Genomic DNA, 22,689 nt, shown 5'->3' on the forward strand with positions numbered 1-22,689 from the left:
TATCACGTCAAAAACATCCCAAGAAACTTGAAATCAACCAACGGTTCTAATAACCTTCCAAAATTATTGCAATAACATGGCAAAACAATGCCATAGTGACAATTTCATAGCAATAACTTGGCAACAACATCCCAAGAACCTAAAAATAAATGACATGATAAAGTTGCCAATAACCCTACAATATCAATGCAATAACATGGCAAAACCATTCCAACAACCGTCTAAAGAGTTTAAATTAGAGTGTCAATGTCAAAAATGATATTGCAACGGTGTTGCGAGGTTATTTGCAACGCTGTTCCACACTTATGTCAAGGTTGCCGTATTATTGTAATGGCATTGCAATGTCATTTACAAGTTCCATACTGATTTCAACGTTCTTGGAGGGTTTTTGCCCTGGTAATGCAATGATATTGCAAAGTTATTCGCAATATTATTATGTACATATTACAAGGTTGTTGCAATTGTTTTTTTAATGCGATTATATTGATTAATGCAAATAAATCTGAACCATTGTTTCTGACTTGATTATTAGTTTTTATGCATACTTTTATGCTGTTGGTGAGAAAGTGAATGCGAATTCTGTCAACATTCTAAATCCCGTTTCTTGCATCCTGATCACTAAAATGATCATAACGTTTGAAAGGTTATAAAAGCTCACTACACCTATTCAAGATATGTTTGAAATGAAAAGATACATTCTTCATTGTGCTCAAGCTACTCCCAACACCACATTATTAATATTTTGACCTAACATTACTTAAGCTTAATTATGACATGCTTCACTGTGTCCAGTTATATCTCGCATTGGTGTAGTGAGCATTATAAAACTTACCACACTAATGCAAGCTGTTTGAAATAACATTACACGTGTTTCATTTTGTCCAGTTATAAATGCTCATTACACCAACGCAAGTTATGTTTGAAATGTCATTATGCATTCTTCATTCTGACCTGTTTAGTGTAGTTAGCATTTATAACTTACCACACCTATTCAAGATACGTTTGAAATGAAATGATGCATCCTTCATTGTTATCTGCGCAATTTCATTTCGATAACATGGCGAAACCATCTTAAGAACCATGAAATAATCTCCTAATAGTGTTGAAAATAACCTTCCACTAATTATTAAATATCACGTCAAAAACATCCCAAGAAACTTGAAATCAACCAACGGTTCTAATAACCTTCCAAAATTATTGCAATAACATGGCAAAACAATGCCATAGTGACAATTTCATAGCAATAACTTGGCAACAACATCCCAAGAACCTAAAAATAAATGACATGATAAAGTTGCCAATAACCCTACAATATCAATGCAATAACATGGCAAAACCATTCCAACAACCGTCTAAAGAGTTTAAATTAGAGTGTCAATGTCAAAAATGATATTGCAACGGTGTTGCGAGGTTATTTGCAACGCTGTTCCACACTTATGTCAAGGTTGCCGTATTATTGTAATGGCATTGCAATGTCATTTACAAGTTCCATACTGATTTCAACGTTCTTGGAGGGTTTTTGCCCTGGTAATGCAATGATATTGCAAAGTTATTCGCAATATTATTATGTACATATTACAAGGTTGTTGCAATTGTTTTTTTAATGCGATTATATTGATTAATGCAAATAAATCTGAACCATTGTTTCTGACTTGATTATTAGTTTTTATGCATACTTTTATGCTGTTGGTGAGAAAGTGAATGCGAATTCTGTCAACATTCTAAATCCCGTTTCTTGCATCCTGATCACTAAAATGATCATAACGTTTGAAAGGTTATAAAAGCTCACTACACCTATTCAAGATATGTTTGAAATGAAAAGATACATTCTTCATTGTGCTCAAGCTACTCCCAACACCACATTATTAATATTTTGACCTAACATTACTTAAGCTTAATTATGACATGCTTCACTGTGTCCAGTTATATCTCGCATTGGTGTAGTGAGCATTATAAAACTTACCACACTAATGCAAGCTGTTTGAAATAACATTACACGTGTTTCATTTTGTCCAGTTATAAATGCTCATTACACCAACGCAAGTTATGTTTGAAATGTCATTATGCATTCTTCATTCTGACCTGTTTAGTGTAGTTAGCATTTATAACTTACCACACCTATTCAAGATACGTTTGAAATGAAATGATGCATCCTTCATTGTTATCTGCGCAATTTCATTTCGATAACATGGCGAAACCATCTTAAGAACCATGAAATAATCTCCTAATAGTGTTGAAAATAACCTTCCACTAATTATTAAATATCACGTCAAAAACATCCCAAAAAACTTGAAATCAACCAACGGTTCTAATAACCTTCCAAAATTATTGCAATAACATGGCAAAACAATGCCATAGTGACAATTTCATAGCAATAACTTGGCAACAACATCCCAAGAACCTAAAAATAAATGACATGATAAAGTTGCCAATAACCCTACAATATCAATGCAATAACATGGCAAAACCATTCCAACAACCGTCTAAAGAGTTTAAATTAGAGTGTCAATGTCAAAAATGATATTGCAACGGTGTTGCGAGGTTATTTGCAACGCTGTTCCACACTTATGTCAAGGTTGCCGTATTATTGTAATGGCATTGCAATGTCATTTACAAGTTCCATACTGATTTCAACGTTCTTGGAGGGTTTTTGCCCTGGTAATGCAATGATATTGCAAAGTTATTCGCAATATTATTATGTACATATTACAAGGTTGTTGCAATTGTTTTTTTAATGCGATTATATTGATTAATGCAAATAAATCTGAACCATTGTTTCTGACTTGATTATTAGTTTTTATGCATACTTTTATGCTGTTGGTGAGAAAGTGAATGCGAATTCTGTCAACATTCTAAATCCCGTTTCTTGCATCCTGATCACTAAAATGATCATAACGTTTGAAAGGTTATAAAAGCTCACTACACCTATTCAAGATATGTTTGAAATGAAAAGATACATTCTTCATTGTGCTCAAGCTACTCCCAACACCACATTATTAATATTTTGACCTAACATTACTTAAGCTTAATTATGACATGCTTCACTGTGTCCAGTTATATCTCGCATTGGTGTAGTGAGCATTATAAAACTTACCACACTAATGCAAGCTGTTTGAAATAACATTACACGTGTTTCATTTTGTCCAGTTATAAATGCTCATTACACCAACGCAAGTTATGTTTGAAATGTCATTATGCATTCTTCATTCTGACCTGTTTAGTGTAGTTAGCATTTATAACTTACCACACCTATTCAAGATACGTTTGAAATGAAATGATGCATCCTTCATTGTTATCTGCGCAATTTCATTTCGATAACATGGCGAAACCATCTTAAGAACCATGAAATAATCTCCTAATAGTGTTGAAAATAACCTTCCACTAATTATTAAATATCACGTCAAAAACATCCCAAGAAACTTGAAATCAACCAACGGTTCTAATAACCTTCCAAAATTATTGCAATAACATGGCAAAACAATGCCATAGTGACAATTTCATAGCAATAACTTGGCAACAACATCCCAAGAACCTAAAAATAAATGACATGATAAAGTTGCCAATAACCCTACAATATCAATGCAATAACATGGCAAAACCATTCCAACAACCGTCTAAAGAGTTTAAATTAGAGTGTCAATGTCAAAAATGATATTGCAACGGTGTTGCGAGGTTATTTGCAACGCTGTTCCACACTTATGTCAAGGTTGCCGTATTATTGTAATGGCATTGCAATGTCATTTACAAGTTCCATACTGATTTCAACGTTCTTGGAGGGTTTTTGCCCTGGTAATGCAATGATATTGCAAAGTTATTCGCAATATTATTATGTACATATTACAAGGTTGTTGCAATTGTTTTTTTAATGCGATTATATTGATTAATGCAAATAAATCTGAACCATTGTTTCTGACTTGATTATTAGTTTTTATGCATACTTTTATGCTGTTGGTGAGAAAGTGAATGCGAATTCTGTCAACATTCTAAATCCCGTTTCTTGCATCCTGATCACTAAAATGATCATAACGTTTGAAAGGTTATAAAAGCTCACTACACCTATTCAAGATATGTTTGAAATGAAAAGATACATTCTTCATTGTGCTCAAGCTACTCCCAACACCACATTATTAATATTTTGACCTAACATTACTTAAGCTTAATTATGACATGCTTCACTGTGTCCAGTTATATCTCGCATTGGTGTAGTGAGCATTATAAAACTTACCACACTAATGCAAGCTGTTTGAAATAACATTACACGTGTTTCATTTTGTCCAGTTATAAATGCTCATTACACCAACGCAAGTTATGTTTGAAATGTCATTATGCATTCTTCATTCTGACCTGTTTAGTGTAGTTAGCATTTATAACTTACCACACCTATTCAAGATACGTTTGAAATGAAATGATGCATCCTTCATTGTTATCTGCGCAATTTCATTTCGATAACATGGCGAAACCATCTTAAGAACCATGAAATAATCTCCTAATAGTGTTGAAAATAACCTTCCACTAATTATTAAATATCACGTCAAAAACATCCCAAGAAACTTGAAATCAACCAACGGTTCTAATAACCTTCCAAAATTATTGCAATAACATGGCAAAACAATGCCATAGTGACAATTTCATAGCAATAACTTGGCAACAACATCCCAAGAACCTAAAAATAAATGACATGATAAAGTTGCCAATAACCCTACAATATCAATGCAATAACATGGCAAAACCATTCCAACAACCGTCTAAAGAGTTTAAATTAGAGTGTCAATGTCAAAAATGATATTGCAACGGTGTTGCGAGGTTATTTGCAACGCTGTTCCACACTTATGTCAAGGTTGCCGTATTATTGTAATGGCATTGCAATGTCATTTACAAGTTCCATACTGATTTCAACGTTCTTGGAGGGTTTTTGCCCTGGTAATGCAATGATATTGCAAAGTTATTCGCAATATTATTATGTACATATTACAAGGTTGTTGCAATTGTTTTTTTAATGCGATTATATTGATTAATGCAAATAAATCTGAACCATTGTTTCTGACTTGATTATTAGTTTTTATGCATACTTTTATGCTGTTGGTGAGAAAGTGAATGCGAATTCTGTCAACATTCTAAATCCCGTTTCTTGCATCCTGATCACTAAAATGATCATAACGTTTGAAAGGTTATAAAAGCTCACTACACCTATTCAAGATATGTTTGAAATGAAAAGATACATTCTTCATTGTGCTCAAGCTACTCCCAACACCACATTATTAATATTTTGACCTAACATTACTTAAGCTTAATTATGACATGCTTCACTGTGTCCAGTTATATCTCGCATTGGTGTAGTGAGCATTATAAAACTTACCACACTAATGCAAGCTGTTTGAAATAACATTACACGTGTTTCATTTTGTCCAGTTATAAATGCTCATTACACCAACGCAAGTTATGTTTGAAATGTCATTATGCATTCTTCATTCTGACCTGTTTAGTGTAGTTAGCATTTATAACTTACCACACCTATTCAAGATACGTTTGAAATGAAATGATGCATCCTTCATTGTTATCTGCGCAATTTCATTTCGATAACATGGCGAAACCATCTTAAGAACCATGAAATAATCTCCTAATAGTGTTGAAAATAACCTTCCACTAATTATTAAATATCACGTCAAAAACATCCCAAGAAACTTGAAATCAACCAACGGTTCTAATAACCTTCCAAAATTATTGCAATAACATGGCAAAACAATGCCATAGTGACAATTTCATAGCAATAACTTGGCAACAACATCCCAAGAACCTAAAAATAAATGACATGATAAAGTTGCCAATAACCCTACAATATCAATGCAATAACATGGCAAAACCATTCCAACAACCGTCTAAAGAGTTTAAATTAGAGTGTCAATGTCAAAAATGATATTGCAACGGTGTTGCGAGGTTATTTGCAACGCTGTTCCACACTTATGTCAAGGTTGCCGTATTATTGTAATGGCATTGCAATGTCATTTACAAGTTCCATACTGATTTCAACGTTCTTGGAGGGTTTTTGCCCTGGTAATGCAATGATATTGCAAAGTTATTCGCAATATTATTATGTACATATTACAAGGTTGTTGCAATTGTTTTTTTAATGCGATTATATTGATTAATGCAAATAAATCTGAACCATTGTTTCTGACTTGATTATTAGTTTTTATGCATACTTTTATGCTGTTGGTGAGAAAGTGAATGCGAATTCTGTCAACATTCTAAATCCCGTTTCTTGCCTCCTGATCACTAAAATGATCATAACGTTTGAAAGGTTATAAAAGCTCACTACACCTATTCAAGATATGTTTGAAATGAAAAGATACATTCTTCATTGTGCTCAAGCTACTCCCAACACCACATTATTAATATTTTGACCTAACATTACTTAAGCTTAATTATGACATGCTTCACTGTGTCCAGTTATATCTCGCATTGGTGTAGTGAGCATTATAAAACTTACCACACTAATGCAAGCTGTTTGAAATAACATTACACGTGTTTCATTTTGTCCAGTTATAAATGCTCATTACACCAACGCAAGTTATGTTTGAAATGTCATTATGCATTCTTCATTCTGACCTGTTTAGTGTAGTTAGCATTTATAACTTACCACACCTATTCAAGATACGTTTGAAATGAAATGATGCATCCTTCATTGTTATCTGCGCAATTTCATTTCGATAACATGGCGAAACCATCTTAAGAACCATGAAATAATCTCCTAATAGTGTTGAAAATAACCTTCCACTAATTATTAAATATCACGTCAAAAACATCCCAAGAAACTTGAAATCAACCAACGGTTCTAATAACCTTCCAAAATTATTGCAATAACATGGCAAAACAATGCCATAGTGACAATTTCATAGCAATAACTTGGCAACAACATCCCAAGAACCTAAAAATAAATGACATGATAAAGTTGCCAATAACCCTACAATATCAATGCAATAACATGGCAAAACCATTCCAACAACCGTCTAAAGAGTTTAAATTAGAGTGTCAATGTCAAAAATGATATTGCAACGGTGTTGCGAGGTTATTTGCAACGCTGTTCCACACTTATGTCAAGGTTGCCGTATTATTGTAATGGCATTGCAATGTCATTTACAAGTTCCATACTGATTTCAACGTTCTTGGAGGGTTTTTGCCCTGGTAATGCAATGATATTGCAAAGTTATTCGCAATATTATTATGTACACATTACAAGGTTGTTGCAATTGTTTTTTTAATGCGATTATATTGATTAATGCAAATAAATCTGAACCATTGTTTCTGACTTGATTATTAGTTTTTATGCATACTTTTATGCTGTTGGTGAGAAAGTGAATGCGAATTCTGTCAACATTCTAAATCCCGTTTCTTGCATCCTGATCACTAAAATTATCATAACGTTTGAAAGGTTATAAAAGCTCACTACACCTATTCAAGATATGTTTGAAATGAAAAGATACATTCTTCATTGTGCTCAAGCTACTCCCAACACCACATTATTAATATTTTGACCTAACATTACTTAAGCTTAATTATGACATGCTTCACTGTGTCCAGTTATATCTCGCATTGGTGTAGTGAGCATTATAAAACTTACCACACTAATGCAAGCTGTTTGAAATAACATTACACGTGTTTCATTTTGTCCAGTTATAAATGCTCATTACACCAACGCAAGTTATGTTTGAAATGTCATTATACATTCTTCATTCTGACCTGTTTAGTGTAGTTAGCATTTATAACTTACCACACCTATTCAAGATACGTTTGAAATGAAATGATGCATCCTTCATTGTTATCTGCGCAATTTCATTTCGATAACATGGCGAAACCATCTTAAGAACCATGAAATAATCTCCTAATAGTGTTGAAAAAAACCTTCCACTAATTATTAAATATCACGTCAAAAACATCCCAAGAAACTTGAAATCAACCAACGGTTCTAATAACCTTCCAAAATTATTGCAATAACATGGCAAAACAATGCCATAGTGACAATTTCATAGCAATAACTTGGCAACAACATCCCAAGAACCTAAAAATAAATGACATGATAAAGTTGCCAATAACCCTACAATATCAATGCAATAACATGGCAAAACCATTCCAACAACCGTCTAAAGAGTTTAAATTAGAGTGTCAATGTCAAAAATGATATTGCAACGGTGTTGCGAGGTTATTTGCAACGCTGTTCCACACTTATGTCAAGGTTGCCGTATTATTGTAATGGCATTGCAATGTCATTTACAAGTTCCATACTGATTTCAACGTTCTTGGAGGGTTTTTGCCCTGGTAATGCAATGATATTGCAAAGTTATTCGCAATATTATTATGTACATATTACAAGGTTGTTGCAATTGTTTTTTTAATGCGATTATATTGATTAATGCAAATAAATCTGAACCATTGTTTCTGACTTGATTATTAGTTTTTATGCATACTTTTATGCTGTTGGTGAGAAAGTGAATGCGAATTCTGTCAACATTCTAAATCCCGTTTCTTGCATCCTGATCACTAAAATTATCATAACGTTTGAAAGGTTATAAAAGCTCACTACACCTATTCAAGATATGTTTGAAATGAAAAGATACATTCTTCATTGTGCTCAAGCTACTCCCAACACCACATTATTAATATTTTGACCTAACATTACTTAAGCTTAATTATGACATGCTTCACTGTGTCCAGTTATATCTCGCATTGGTGTAGTGAGCATTATAAAACTTACCACACTAATGCAAGCTGTTTGAAATAACATTACACGTGTTTCATTTTGTCCAGTTATAAATGCTCATTACACCAACGCAAGTTATGTTTGAAATGTCATTATGCATTCTTCATTCTGACCTGTTTAGTGTAGTTAGCATTTATAACTTACCACACCTATTCAAGATACGTTTGAAATGAAATGATGCATCCTTCATTGTTATCTGCGCAATTTCATTTCGATAACATGGCGAAACCATCTTAAGAACCATGAAATAATCTCCTAATAGTGTTGAAAATAACCTTCCACTAATTATTAAATATCACGTCAAAAACATCCCAAGAAACTTGAAATCAACCAACGGTTCTAATAACCTTCCAAAATTATTGCAATAACATGGCAAAACAATGCCATAGTGACAATTTCATAGCAATAACTTGGCAACAACATCCCAAGAACCTAAAAATAAATGACATGATAAAGTTGCCAATAACCCTACAATATCAATGCAATAACATGGCAAAACCATTCCAACAACCGTCTAAAGAGTTTAAATTAGAGTGTCAATGTCAAAAATGATATTGCAACGGTGTTGCGAGGTTATTTGCAACGCTGTTCCACACTTATGTCAAGGTTGCCGTATTATTGTAATGGCATTGCAATGTCATTTACAAGTTCCATACTGATTTCAACGTTCTTGGAGGGTTTTTGCCCTGGTAATGCAATGATATTGCAAAGTTATTCGCAATATTATTATGTACATATTACAAGGTTGTTGCAATTGTTTTTTTAATGCGATTATATTGATTAATGCAAATAAATCTGAACCATTGTTTCTGACTTGATTATTAGTTTTTATGCATACTTTTATGCTGTTGGTGAGAAAGTGAATGCGAATTCTGTCAACATTCTAAATCCCGTTTCTTGCATCCTGATCACTAAAATTATCATAACGTTTGAAAGGTTATAAAAGCTTACTACACCTATTCAAGATATGTTTGAAATAAAAAGATACATTCTTCATTGTGCTCAAGCTACTCCCAACACCACATTATTAATATTTTGACCTAACATTACTTAAGCTTAATTATGACATGCTTCACTGTGTCCAGTTATATCTCGCATTGGTGTAGTGAGCATTATAAAACTTACCACACTAATGCAAGCTGTTTGAAATAACATTACACGTGTTTCATTTTGTCCAGTTATAAATGCTCATTACACCAACGCAAGTTATGTTTGAAATGTCATTATGCATTCTTCATTCTGACCTGTTTAGTGTAGTTAGCATTTATAACTTACCACACCTATTCAAGATACGTTTGAAATGAAATGATGCATCCTTCATTGTTATCTGCGCAATTTCATTTCGATAACATGGCGAAACCATCTTAAGAACCATGAAATAATCTCCTAATAGTGTTGAAAATAACCTTCCACTAATTATTAAATATCACGTCAAAAACATCCCAAGAAACTTGAAATCAACCAACGGTTCTAATAACCTTCCAAAATTATTGCAATAACATGGCAAAACAATGCCATAGTGACAATTTCATAGCAATAACTTGGCAACAACATCCCAAGAACCTAAAAATAAATGACGTGATAAAGTTGCCAATAACCCTACAATATCAATGCAATAACATGGCAAAACCATTCCAACAACCGTCTAAAGAGTTTAAATTAGAGTGTCAATGTCAAAAATGATATTGCAACGGTGTTGCGAGGTTATTTGCAACGCTGTTCCACACTTATGTCAAGGTTGCCGTATTATTGTAATGGCATTGCAATGTCATTTACAAGTTCCATACTGATTTCAACGTTCTTGGAGGGTTTTTGCCCTGGTAATGCAATGATATTGCAAAGTTATTCGCAATATTATTATGTACATATTACAAGGTTGTTGCAATTGTTTTTTTAATGCGATTATATTGATTAATGCAAATAAATCTGAACCATTGTTTCTGACTTGATTATTAGTTTTTATGCATACTTTTATGCTGTTGGTGAGAAAGTGAATGCGAATTCTGTCAACATTCTAAATCCCGTTTCTTGCATCCTGATCACTAAAATTATCATAACGTTTGAAAGGTTATAAAAGCTCACTACACCTATTCAAGATATGTTTGAAATGAAAAGATACATTCTTCATTGTGCTCAAGCTACTCCCAACACCACATTATTAATATTTTGACCTAACATTACTTAAGCTTAATTATGACATGCTTCACTGTGTCCAGTTATATCTCGCATTGGTGTAGTGAGCATTATAAAACTTACCACACTAATGCAAGCTGTTTGAAATAACATTACACGTGTTTCATTTTGTCCAGTTATAAATGCTCATTACACCAACGCAAGTTATGTTTGAAATGTCATTATGCATTCTTCATTCTGACCTGTTTAGTGTAGTTAGCATTTATAACTTACCACACCTATTCAAGATACGTTTGAAATGAAATGATGCATCCTTCATTGTTATCTGCGCAATTTCATTTCGATAACATGGCGAAACCATCTTAAGAACCATGAAATAATCTCCTAATAGTGTTGAAAATAACCTTCCACTAATTATTAAATATCACGTCAAAAACATCCCAAGAAACTTGAAATCAACCAACGGTTCTAATAACCTTCCAAAATTATTGCAATAACATGGCAAAACAATGCCATAGTGACAATTTCATAGCAATAACTTGGCAACAACATCCCAAGAACCTAAAAATAAATGACATGATAAAGTTGCCAATAACCCTACAATATCAATGCAATAACATGGCAAAACCATTCCAACAACCGTCTAAAGAGTTTAAATTAGAGTGTCAATGTCAAAAATGATATTGCAACGGTGTTGCGAGGTTATTTGCAACGCTGTTCCACACTTATGTCAAGGTTGCCGTATTATTGTAATGGCATTGCAATGTCATTTACAAGTTCCATACTGATTTCAACGTTCTTGGAGGGTTTTTGCCCTGGTAATGCAATGATATTGCAAAGTTATTCGCAATATTATTATGTACACATTACAAGGTTGTTGCAATTGTTTTTTTAATGCGATTATATTGATTAATGCAAATAAATCTGAACCATTGTTTCTGACTTGATTATTAGTTTTTATGCATACTTTTATGCTGTTGGTGAGAAAGTGAATGCGAATTCTGTCAACATTCTAAATCCCGTTTCTTGCATCCTGATCACTAAAATTATCATAACGTTTGAAAGGTTATAAAAGCTCACTACACCTATTCAAGATATGTTTGAAATGAAAAGATACATTCTTCATTGTGCTCAAGCTACTCCCAACACCACATTATTAATATTTTGACCTAACATTACTTAAGCTTAATTATGACATGCTTCACTGTGTCCAGTTATATCTCGCATTGGTGTAGTGAGCATTATAAAACTTACCACACTAATGCAAGCTGTTTGAAATAACATTACACGTGTTTCATTTTGTCCAGTTATAAATGCTCATTACACCAACGCAAGTTATGTTTGAAATGTCATTATACATTCTTCATTCTGACCTGTTTAGTGTAGTTAGCATTTATAACTTACCACACCTATTCAAGATACGTTTGAAATGAAATGATGCATCCTTCATTGTTATCTGCGCAATTTCATTTCGATAACATGGCGAAACCATCTTAAGAACCATGAAATAATCTCCTAATAGTGTTGAAAAAAACCTTCCACTAATTATTAAATATCACGTCAAAAACATCCCAAGAAACTTGAAATCAACCAACGGTTCTAATAACCTTCCAAAATTATTGCAATAACATGGCAAAACAATGCCATAGTGACAATTTCATAGCAATAACTTGGCAACAACATCCCAAGAACCTAAAAATAAATGACATGATAAAGTTGCCAATAACCCTACAATATCAATGCAATAACATGGCAAAACCATTCCAACAACCGTCTAAAGAGTTTAAATTAGAGTGTCAATGTCAAAAATGATATTGCAACGGTGTTGCGAGGTTATTTGCAACGCTGTTCCACACTTATGTCAAGGTTGCCGTATTATTGTAATGGCATTGCAATGTCATTTACAAGTTCCATACTGATTTCAACGTTCTTGGAGGGTTTTTGCCCTGGTAATGCAATGATATTGCAAAGTTATTCGCAATATTATTATGTACATATTACAAGGTTGTTGCAATTGTTTTTTTAATGCGATTATATTGATTAATGCAAATAAATCTGAACCATTGTTTCTGACTTGATTATTAGTTTTTATGCATACTTTTATGCTGTTGGTGAGAAAGTGAATGCGAATTCTGTCAACATTCTAAATCCCGTTTCTTGCATCCTGATCACTAAAATTATCATAACGTTTGAAAGGTTATAAAAGCTCACTACACCTATTCAAGATATGTTTGAAATGAAAAGATACATTCTTCATTGTGCTCAAGCTACTCCCAACACCACATTATTAATATTTTGACCTAACATTACTTAAGCTTAATTATGACATGCTTCACTGTGTCCAGTTATATCTCGCATTGGTGTAGTGAGCATTATAAAACTTACCACACTAATGCAAGCTGTTTGAAATAACATTACACGTGTTTCATTTTGTCCAGTTATAAATGCTCATTACACCAACGCAAGTTATGTTTGAAATGTCATTATGCATTCTTCATTCTGACCTGTTTAGTGTAGTTAGCATTTATAACTTACCACACCTATTCAAGATACGTTTGAAATGAAATGATGCATCCTTCATTGTTATCTGCGCAATTTCATTTCGATAACATGGCGAAACCATCTTAAGAACCATGAAATAATCTCCTAATAGTGTTGAAAATAACCTTCCACTAATTATTAAATATCACGTCAAAAACATCCCAAGAAACTTGAAATCAACCAACGGTTCTAATAACCTTCCAAAATTATTGCAATAACATGGCAAAACAATGCCATAGTGACAATTTCATAGCAATAACTTGGCAACAACATCCCAAGAACCTAAAAATAAATGACATGATAAAGTTGCCAATAACCCTACAATATCAATGCAATAACATGGCAAAACCATTCCAACAACCGTCTAAAGAGTTTAAATTAGAGTGTCAATGTCAAAAATGATATTGCAACGGTGTTGCGAGGTTATTTGCAACGCTGTTCCACACTTATGTCAAGGTTGCCGTATTATTGTAATGGCATTGCAATGTCATTTACAAGTTCCATACTGATTTCAACGTTCTTGGAGGGTTTTTGCCCTGGTAATGCAATGATATTGCAAAGTTATTCGCAATATTATTATGTACATATTACAAGGTTGTTGCAATTGTTTTTTTAATGCGATTATATTGATTAATGCAAATAAATCTGAACCATTGTTTCTGACTTGATTATTAGTTTTTATGCATACTTTTATGCTGTTGGTGAGAAAGTGAATGCGAATTCTGTCAACATTCTAAATCCCGTTTCTTGCATCCTGATCACTAAAATTATCATAACGTTTGAAAGGTTATAAAAGCTTACTACACCTATTCAAGATATGTTTGAAATAAAAAGATACATTCTTCATTGTGCTCAAGCTACTCCCAACACCACATTATTAATATTTTGACCTAACATTACTTAAGCTTAATTATGACATGCTTCACTGTGTCCAGTTATATCTCGCATTGGTGTAGTGAGCATTATAAAACTTACCACACTAATGCAAGCTGTTTGAAATAACATTACACGTGTTTCATTTTGTCCAGTTATAAATGCTCATTACACCAACGCAAGTTATGTTTGAAATGTCATTATGCATTCTTCATTCTGACCTGTTTAGTGTAGTTAGCATTTATAACTTACCACACCTATTCAAGATACGTTTGAAATGAAATGATGCATCCTTCATTGTTATCTGCGCAATTTCATTTCGATAACATGGCGAAACCATCTTAAGAACCATGAAATAATCTCCTAATAGTGTTGAAAATAACCTTCCACTAATTATTAAATATCACGTCAAAAACATCCCAAGAAACTTGAAATCAACCAACGGTTCTAATAACCTTCCAAAATTATTGCAATAACATGGCAAAACAATGCCATAGTGACAATTTCATAGCAATAACTTGGCAACAACATCCCAAGAACCTAAAAATAAATGACGTGATAAAGTTGCCAATAACCCTACAATATCAATGCAATAACATGGCAAAACCATTCCAACAACCGTCTAAAGAGTTTAAATTAGAGTGTCAATGTCAAAAATGATATTGCAACGGTGTTGCGAGGTTATTTGCAACGCTGTTCCACACTTATGTCAAGGTTGCCGTATTATTGTAATGGCATTGCAATGTCATTTACAAGTTCCATACTGATTTCAACGTTCTTGGAGGGTTTTTGCCCTGGTAATGCAATGATATTGCAAAGTTATTCGCAATATTATTATGTACATATTACAAGGTTGTTGCAATTGTTTTTTTAATGCGATTATATTGATTAATGCAAATAAATCTGAACCATTGTTTCTGACTTGATTATTAGTTTTTATGCATACTTTTATGCTGTTGGTGAGAAAGTGAATGCGAATTCTGTCAACATTCTAAATCCCGTTTCTTGCATCCTGATCACTAAAATTATCATAACGTTTGAAAGGTTATAAAAGCTCACTACACCTATTCAAGATATGTTTGAAATGAAAAGATACATTCTTCATTGTGCTCAAGCTACTCCCAACACCACATTATTAATATTTTGACCTAACATTACTTAAGCTTAATTATGACATGCTTCACTGTGTCCAGTTATATCTCGCATTGGTGTAGTGAGCATTATAAAACTTACCACACTAATGCAAGCTGTTTGAAATAACATTACACGTGTTTCATTTTGTCCAGTTATAAATGCTCATTACACCAACGCAAGTTATGTTTGAAATGTCATTATACATTCTTCATTCTGACCTGTTTAGTGTAGTTAGCATTTATAACTTACCACACCTATTCAAGATACGTTTGAAATGAAATGATGCATCCTTCATTGTTATCTGCGCAATTTCATTTCGATAACATGGCGAAACCATCTTAAGAACCATGAAATAATCTCCTAATAGTGTTGAAAATAACCTTCCACTAATTATTAAATATCACGTCAAAAACATCCCAAGAAACTTGAAATCAACCAACGGTTCTAATAACCTTCCAAAATTATTGCAATAACATGGCAAAACAATGCCATAGTGACAATTTCATAGCAATAACTTGGCAACAACATCCCAAGAACCTAAAAATAAATGACGTGATAAAGTTGCCAATAACCCTACAATATCAATGCAATAACATGGCAAAACCATTCCAACAACCGTCTAAAGAGTTTAAATTAGAGTGTCAATGTCAAAAATGATATTGCAACGGTGTTGCGAGGTTATTTGCAACGCTGTTCCACACTTATGTCAAGGTTGCCGTATTATTGTAATGGCATTGCAATGTCATTTACAAGTTCCATACTGATTTCAACGTTCTTGGAGGGTTTTTGCCCTGGTAATGCAATGATATTGCAAAGTTATTCGCAATATTATTATGTACATATTACAAGGTTGTTGCAATTGTTTTTTTAATGCGATTATATTGATTAATGCAAATAAATCTGAACCATTGTTTCTGACTTGATTATTAGTTTTTATGCATACTTTTATGTTGTTGGTGAGAAAGTGAATGCGAATTCTGTCAACATTCTAAATCCCGTTTCTTGCATCCTGATCACTAAAATTATCATAACGTTTGAAAGGTTATAAAAGCTCACTACACCTATTCAAGATATGTTTGAAATGAAAAGATACATTCTTCATTGTGCTCAAGCTACTCCCAACACCACATTATTAATATTTTGACCTAACATTACTTAAGCTTAATTAAGACATGCTTCACTGTGTCCAGTTATATCTCGCATTGGTGTAGTGAGCATTATAAAACTTACCACACTAATGCAAGCTGTTTGAAATAACATTACACGTGTTTCATTTTGTCCAGTTATAAATGCTCATTACACCAACGCAAGTTATGTTTGAAATGTCATTATACATTCTTCATTCTGACCTGTTTAGTGTAGTTAGCATTTATAACTTACCACACCTATTCAAGATACGTTTGAAATGAAATGATGCATCCTTCATTGTTATCTGCGCAATTTCATTTCGATAACATGGCGAAACCATCTTAAGAACCATGAAATAATCTCCTAATAGTGTTGAAAATAACCTTCCACTAATTATTAAATATCACGTCAAAAACATCCCAAGAAACTTGAAATCAACCAACGGTTCTAATAACCTTCCAAAATTATTGCAATAACATGGCAAAACAATGCCATAGTGACAATTTCATAGCAATAACTTGGCAACAACATCCCAAGAACCTAAAAATAAATGACGTGATAAAGTTGCCAATAACCCTACAATATCAATGCAATAACATGGCAAAACCATTCCAACAACCGTCTAAAGAGTTTAAATTAGAGTGTCAATGTCAAAAATGATATTGCAACGGTGTTGCGAGGTTATTTGCAACGCTGGTCCACACTTATGTCAAGGTTGCCGTATTATTGTAATGGCATTGCAATGTCATTTACAAGTTCCATACTGATTTCAACGTTCTTGGAGGGTTTTTGCCCTGGTAATGCAATGATATTGCAAAGTTATTCGCAATATTATTATGTACATATTACAAGGTTGTTGCAATTGTTTTTTTAATGCGATTATATTGATTAATGCAAATAAATCTGAACCATTGTTTCTGACTTGATTATTAGTTTTTATGCATACTTTTATGCTGTTGGTGAGAAAGTGAATGCGAATTCTGTCAACATTCTAAATCCCGTTTCTTGCATCCTGATCACTAAAATTATCATAACGTTTGAAAGGTTATAAAAGCTCACTACACCTATTCAAGATATGTTTGAAATGAAAAGATACATTCTTCATTGTGCTCAAGCTACTCCCAACACCACATTATTAATATTTTGACCTAACATTACTTAAGCTTAATTATGACATGCTTCACTGTGTCCAGTTATATCTCGCATTGGTGTAGTGAGCATTATAAAACTTACCACACTAATGCAAGCTGTTTGAAATAACATTACACGTGTTTCATTTTGTCCAGTTATAAATGCTCATTACACCAACGCAAGTTATGTTTGAAATGTCATTATACATTCTTCATTCTGACCTGTTTAGTGTAGTTAGCATTTATAACTTACCACACCTATTCAAGATACGTTTGAAATGAAATGATGCATCCTTCATTGTTATCTGCGCAATTTCATTTCGATAACATGGCGAAACCATCTTAAGAACCATGAAATAATCTCCTAATAGTGTTGAAAATAACCTTCCACTAATTATTAAATATCACGTCAAAAACATCCCAAGAAACTTGAAATCAACCAACGGTTCTAATAACCTTCCAAAATTATTGCAATAACATGGCAAAACAATGCCATAGTGACAATTTCATAGCAATAACTTGGCAACAACATCCCAAGAACCTAAAAATAAATGACGTGATAAAGTTGCCAATAACCCTACAATATCAATGCAATAACATGGCAAAACCATTCCAACAACCGTCTAAAGAGTTTAAATTAGAGTGTCAATGTCAAAAATGATATTGCAACGGTGTTGCGAGGTTATTTGCAACGCTGTTCCACACTTATGTCAAGGTTGCCGTATTATTGTAATGGCATTGCAATGTCATTTACAAGTTCCATACTGATTTCAACGTTCTTGGAGGGTTTTTGCCCTGGTAATGCAATGATATTGCAAAGTTATTCGCAATATTATTATGTACATATTACAAGGTTGTTGCAATTGTTTTTTTAATGCGATTATATTGATTAATGCAAATAAATCTGAACCATTGTTTCTGACTTGATTATTAGTTTTTATGCATACTTTTATGCTGTTGGTGAGAAAGTGAATGCGAATTCTGTCAACATTCTAAATCCCGTTTCTTGCATCCTGATCACTAAAATTATCATAACGTTTGAAAGGTTATAAAAGCTCACTACACCTATTCAAGATATGTTTGAAATGAAAAGATACATTCTTCATTGTGCTCAAGCTACTCCCAACACCACATTATTAATATTTTGACCTAACATTACTTAAGCTTAATTATGACATGCTTCACTGTGTCCAGTTATATCTCGCATTGGTGTAGTGAGCATTATAAAACTTACCACACTAATGCAAGCTGTTTGAAATAACATTACACGTGTTTCATTTTGTCCAGTTATAAATGCTCATTACACCAACGCAAGTTATGTTTGAAATGTCATTATACATTCTTCATTCTGACCTGTTTAGTGTAGTTAGCATTTATAACTTACCACACCTATTCAAGATACGTTTGAAATGAAATGATGCATCCTTCATTGTTATCTGCGCAATTTCATTTCGATAACATGGCGAAACCATCTTAAGAACCATGAAATAATCTCCTAATAGTGTTGAAAATAACCTTCCACTAATTATTAAATATCACGTCAAAAACATCCCAAGAAACTTGAAATCAACCAACGGTTCTAATAACCTTCCAAAATTATTGCAATAACATGGCAAAACAATGCCATAGTGACAATTTCATAGCAATAACTTGGCAACAACATCCCAAGAACCTAAAAATAAATGACGTGATAAAGTTGCCAATAACCCTACAATATCAATGCAATAACATGGCAAAACCATTCCAACAACCGTCTAAAGAGTTTAAATTAGAGTGTCAATGTCAAAAATGATATTGCAACGGTGTTGCGAGGTTATTTGCAACGCTGTTCCACACTTATGTCAAGGTTGCCGTATTATTGTAATGGCATTGCAATGTCATTTACAAGTTCCATACTGATTTCAACGTTCTTGGAGGGTTTTTGCCCTGGTAATGCAATGATATTGCAAAGTTATTCGCAATATTATTATGTACATATTACAAGGTTGTTGCAATTGTTTTTTTAATGCGATTATATTGATTAATGCAAATAAATCTGAACCATTGTTTCTGACTTGATTATTAGTTTTTATGCATACTTTTATGCTGTTGGTGAGAAAGTGAATGCGAATTCTGTCAACATTCTAAATCCCGTTTCTTGCATCCTGATCACTAAAATTATCATAACGTTTGAAAGGTTATAAAAGCTCACTACACCTATTCAAGATATGTTTGAAATGAAAAGATACATTCTTCATTGTGCTCAAGCTACTCCCAACACCACATTATTAATATTTTGACCTAACATTACTTAAGCTTAATTATGACATGCTTCACTGTGTCCAGTTATATCTCGCATTGGTGTAGTGAGCATTATAAAACTTACCACACTAATGCAAGCTGTTTGAAATAACATTACACGTGTTTCATTTTGTCCAGTTATAAATGCTCATTACACCAACGCAAGTTATGTTTGAAATGTCATTATACATTCTTCATTCTGACCTGTTTAGTGTAGTTAGCATTTATAACTTACCACACCTATTCAAGATACGTTTGAAATGAAATGATGCATCCTTCATTGTTATCTGCGCAATTTCATTTCGATAACATGGCGAAACCATCTTAAGAACCATGAAATAATCTCCTAATAGTGTTGAAAATAACCTTCCACTAATTATTAAATATCACGTCAAAAACATCCCAAGAAACTTGAAATCAACCAACGGTTCTAATAACCTTCCAAAATTATTGCAATAACATGGCAAAACAATGCCATAGTGACAATTTCATAGCAATAACTTGGCAACAACATCCCAAGAACCTAAAAATAAATGACGTGATAAAGTTGCCAATAACCCTACAATATCAATGCAATAACATGGCAAAACCATTCCAACAACCGTCTAAAGAGTTTAAATTAGAGTGTCAATGTCAAAAATGATATTGCAACGGTGTTGCGAGGTTATTTGCAACGCTGTTCCACACTTATGTCAAGGTTGCCGTATTATTGTAATGGCATTGCAATGTCATTTACAAGTTCCATACTGATTTCAACGTTCTTGGAGGGTTTTTGCCCTGGTAATGCAATGATATTGCAAAGTTATTCGCAATATTATTATGTACATATTACAAGGTTGTTGCAATTGTTTTTTTAATGCGATTATATTGATTAATGCAAATAAATCTGAACCATTGTTTCTGACTTGATTATTAGTTTTTATGCATACTTTTATGCTGTTGGTGAGAAAGTGAATGCGAATTCTGTCAACATTCTAAATCCCGTTTCTTGCATCCTGATCACTAAAATTATCATAATGTTTGAAAGGTTATAAAAGCTCACTACACCTATTCAAGATATGTTTGAAATGAAAAGATACATTCTTCATTGTGCTCAAGCTACTCCCAACACCACATTATTAATATTTTGACCTAACATTACTTAAGCTTAATTATGACATGCTTCACTGTGTCCAGTTATATCTCGCATTGGTGTAGTGAGCATTATAAAACTTACCACACTAATGCAAGCTGTTTGAAATAACATTACACGTGTTTCATTTTGTCCAGTTATAAATGCTCATTACACCAACGCAAGTTATGTTTGAAATGTCATTATACATTCTTCATTCTGACCTGTTTAGTGTAGTTAGCATTTATAACTTACCACACCTATTCAAGATACGTTTGAAATGAAATGATGCATCCTTCATTGTTATCTGCGCAATTTCATTTCGATAACATGGCGAAACCATCTTAAGAACCATGAAATAATCTCCTAATAGTGTTGAAAATAACCTTCCACTAATTATTAAATATCACGTCAAAAACATCCCAAGAAACTTGAAATCAACCAACGGTTCTAATAACCTTCCAAAATTATTGCAATAACATGGCAAAACAATGCCATAGTGACAATTTCATAGCAATAACTTGGCAACAACATCCCAAGAACCTAAAAATAAATGACGTGATAAAGTTGCCAATAACCCTACAATATCAATGCAATAACATGGCAAAACCATTCCAACAACCGTCTAAAGAGTTTAAATTAGAGTGTCAATGTCAAAAATGATATTGCAACGGTGTTGCGAGGTTATTTGCAACGCTGTTCCACACTTATGTCAAGGTTGCCGTATTATTGTAATGGCATTGCAATGTCATTTACAAGTTCCATACTGATTTCAACGTTCTTGGAGGGTTTTTGCCCTGGTAATGCAATGATATTGCAAAGTTATTCGCAATATTATTATGTACATATTACAAGGTTGTTGCAATTGTTTTTTTAATGCGATTATATTGATTAATGCACATAAATCTGAACCATTGTTTCTGACTTGATTATTAGTTTTTATGCATACTTTTATGCTGTTGGTGAGAAAGTGAATGCGAATTCTGTCAACATTCTAAATCCCGTTTCTTGCATCCTGATCACTAAAATTATCATAACGTTTGAAAGGTTATAAAAGCTCACTACACCTATTCAAGATATGTTTGAAATGAAAAGATACATTCTTCATTGTGCTCAAGCTACTCCCAACACCACATTATTAATATTTTGACCTAACATTACTTAAGCTTAATTATGACATGCTTCACTGTGTCCAGTTATATCTCGCATTGGTGTAGTGAGCATTATAAAACTTACCACACTAATGCAAGCTGTTTGAAATAACATTACACGTGTTTCATTTTGTCCAGTTATAAATGCTCATTACACCAACGCAAGTTATGTTTGAAATGTCATTATACATTCTTCATTCTGACCTGTTTAGTGTAGTTAGCATTTATAACTTACCACACCTATTCAAGATACGTTTGAAATGAAATGATGCATCCTTCATTGTTATCTGCGCAATTTCATTTCGATAACATGGTGAAACCATCTTAAGAACCATGAAATAATCTCCTAATAGTGTTGAAAATAACCTTCCACTAATTATTAAATATCACGTCAAAAACATCCCAAGAAACTTGAAATCAACCAACGGTTCTAATAACCTTCCAAAATTATTG

Source organism: Alosa sapidissima, chromosome 2, assembly GCF_018492685.1.
Source record: "Alosa sapidissima isolate fAloSap1 chromosome 2, fAloSap1.pri, whole genome shotgun sequence".
Lineage (NCBI taxonomy): Eukaryota > Metazoa > Chordata > Actinopteri > Clupeiformes > Clupeidae > Alosa > Alosa sapidissima.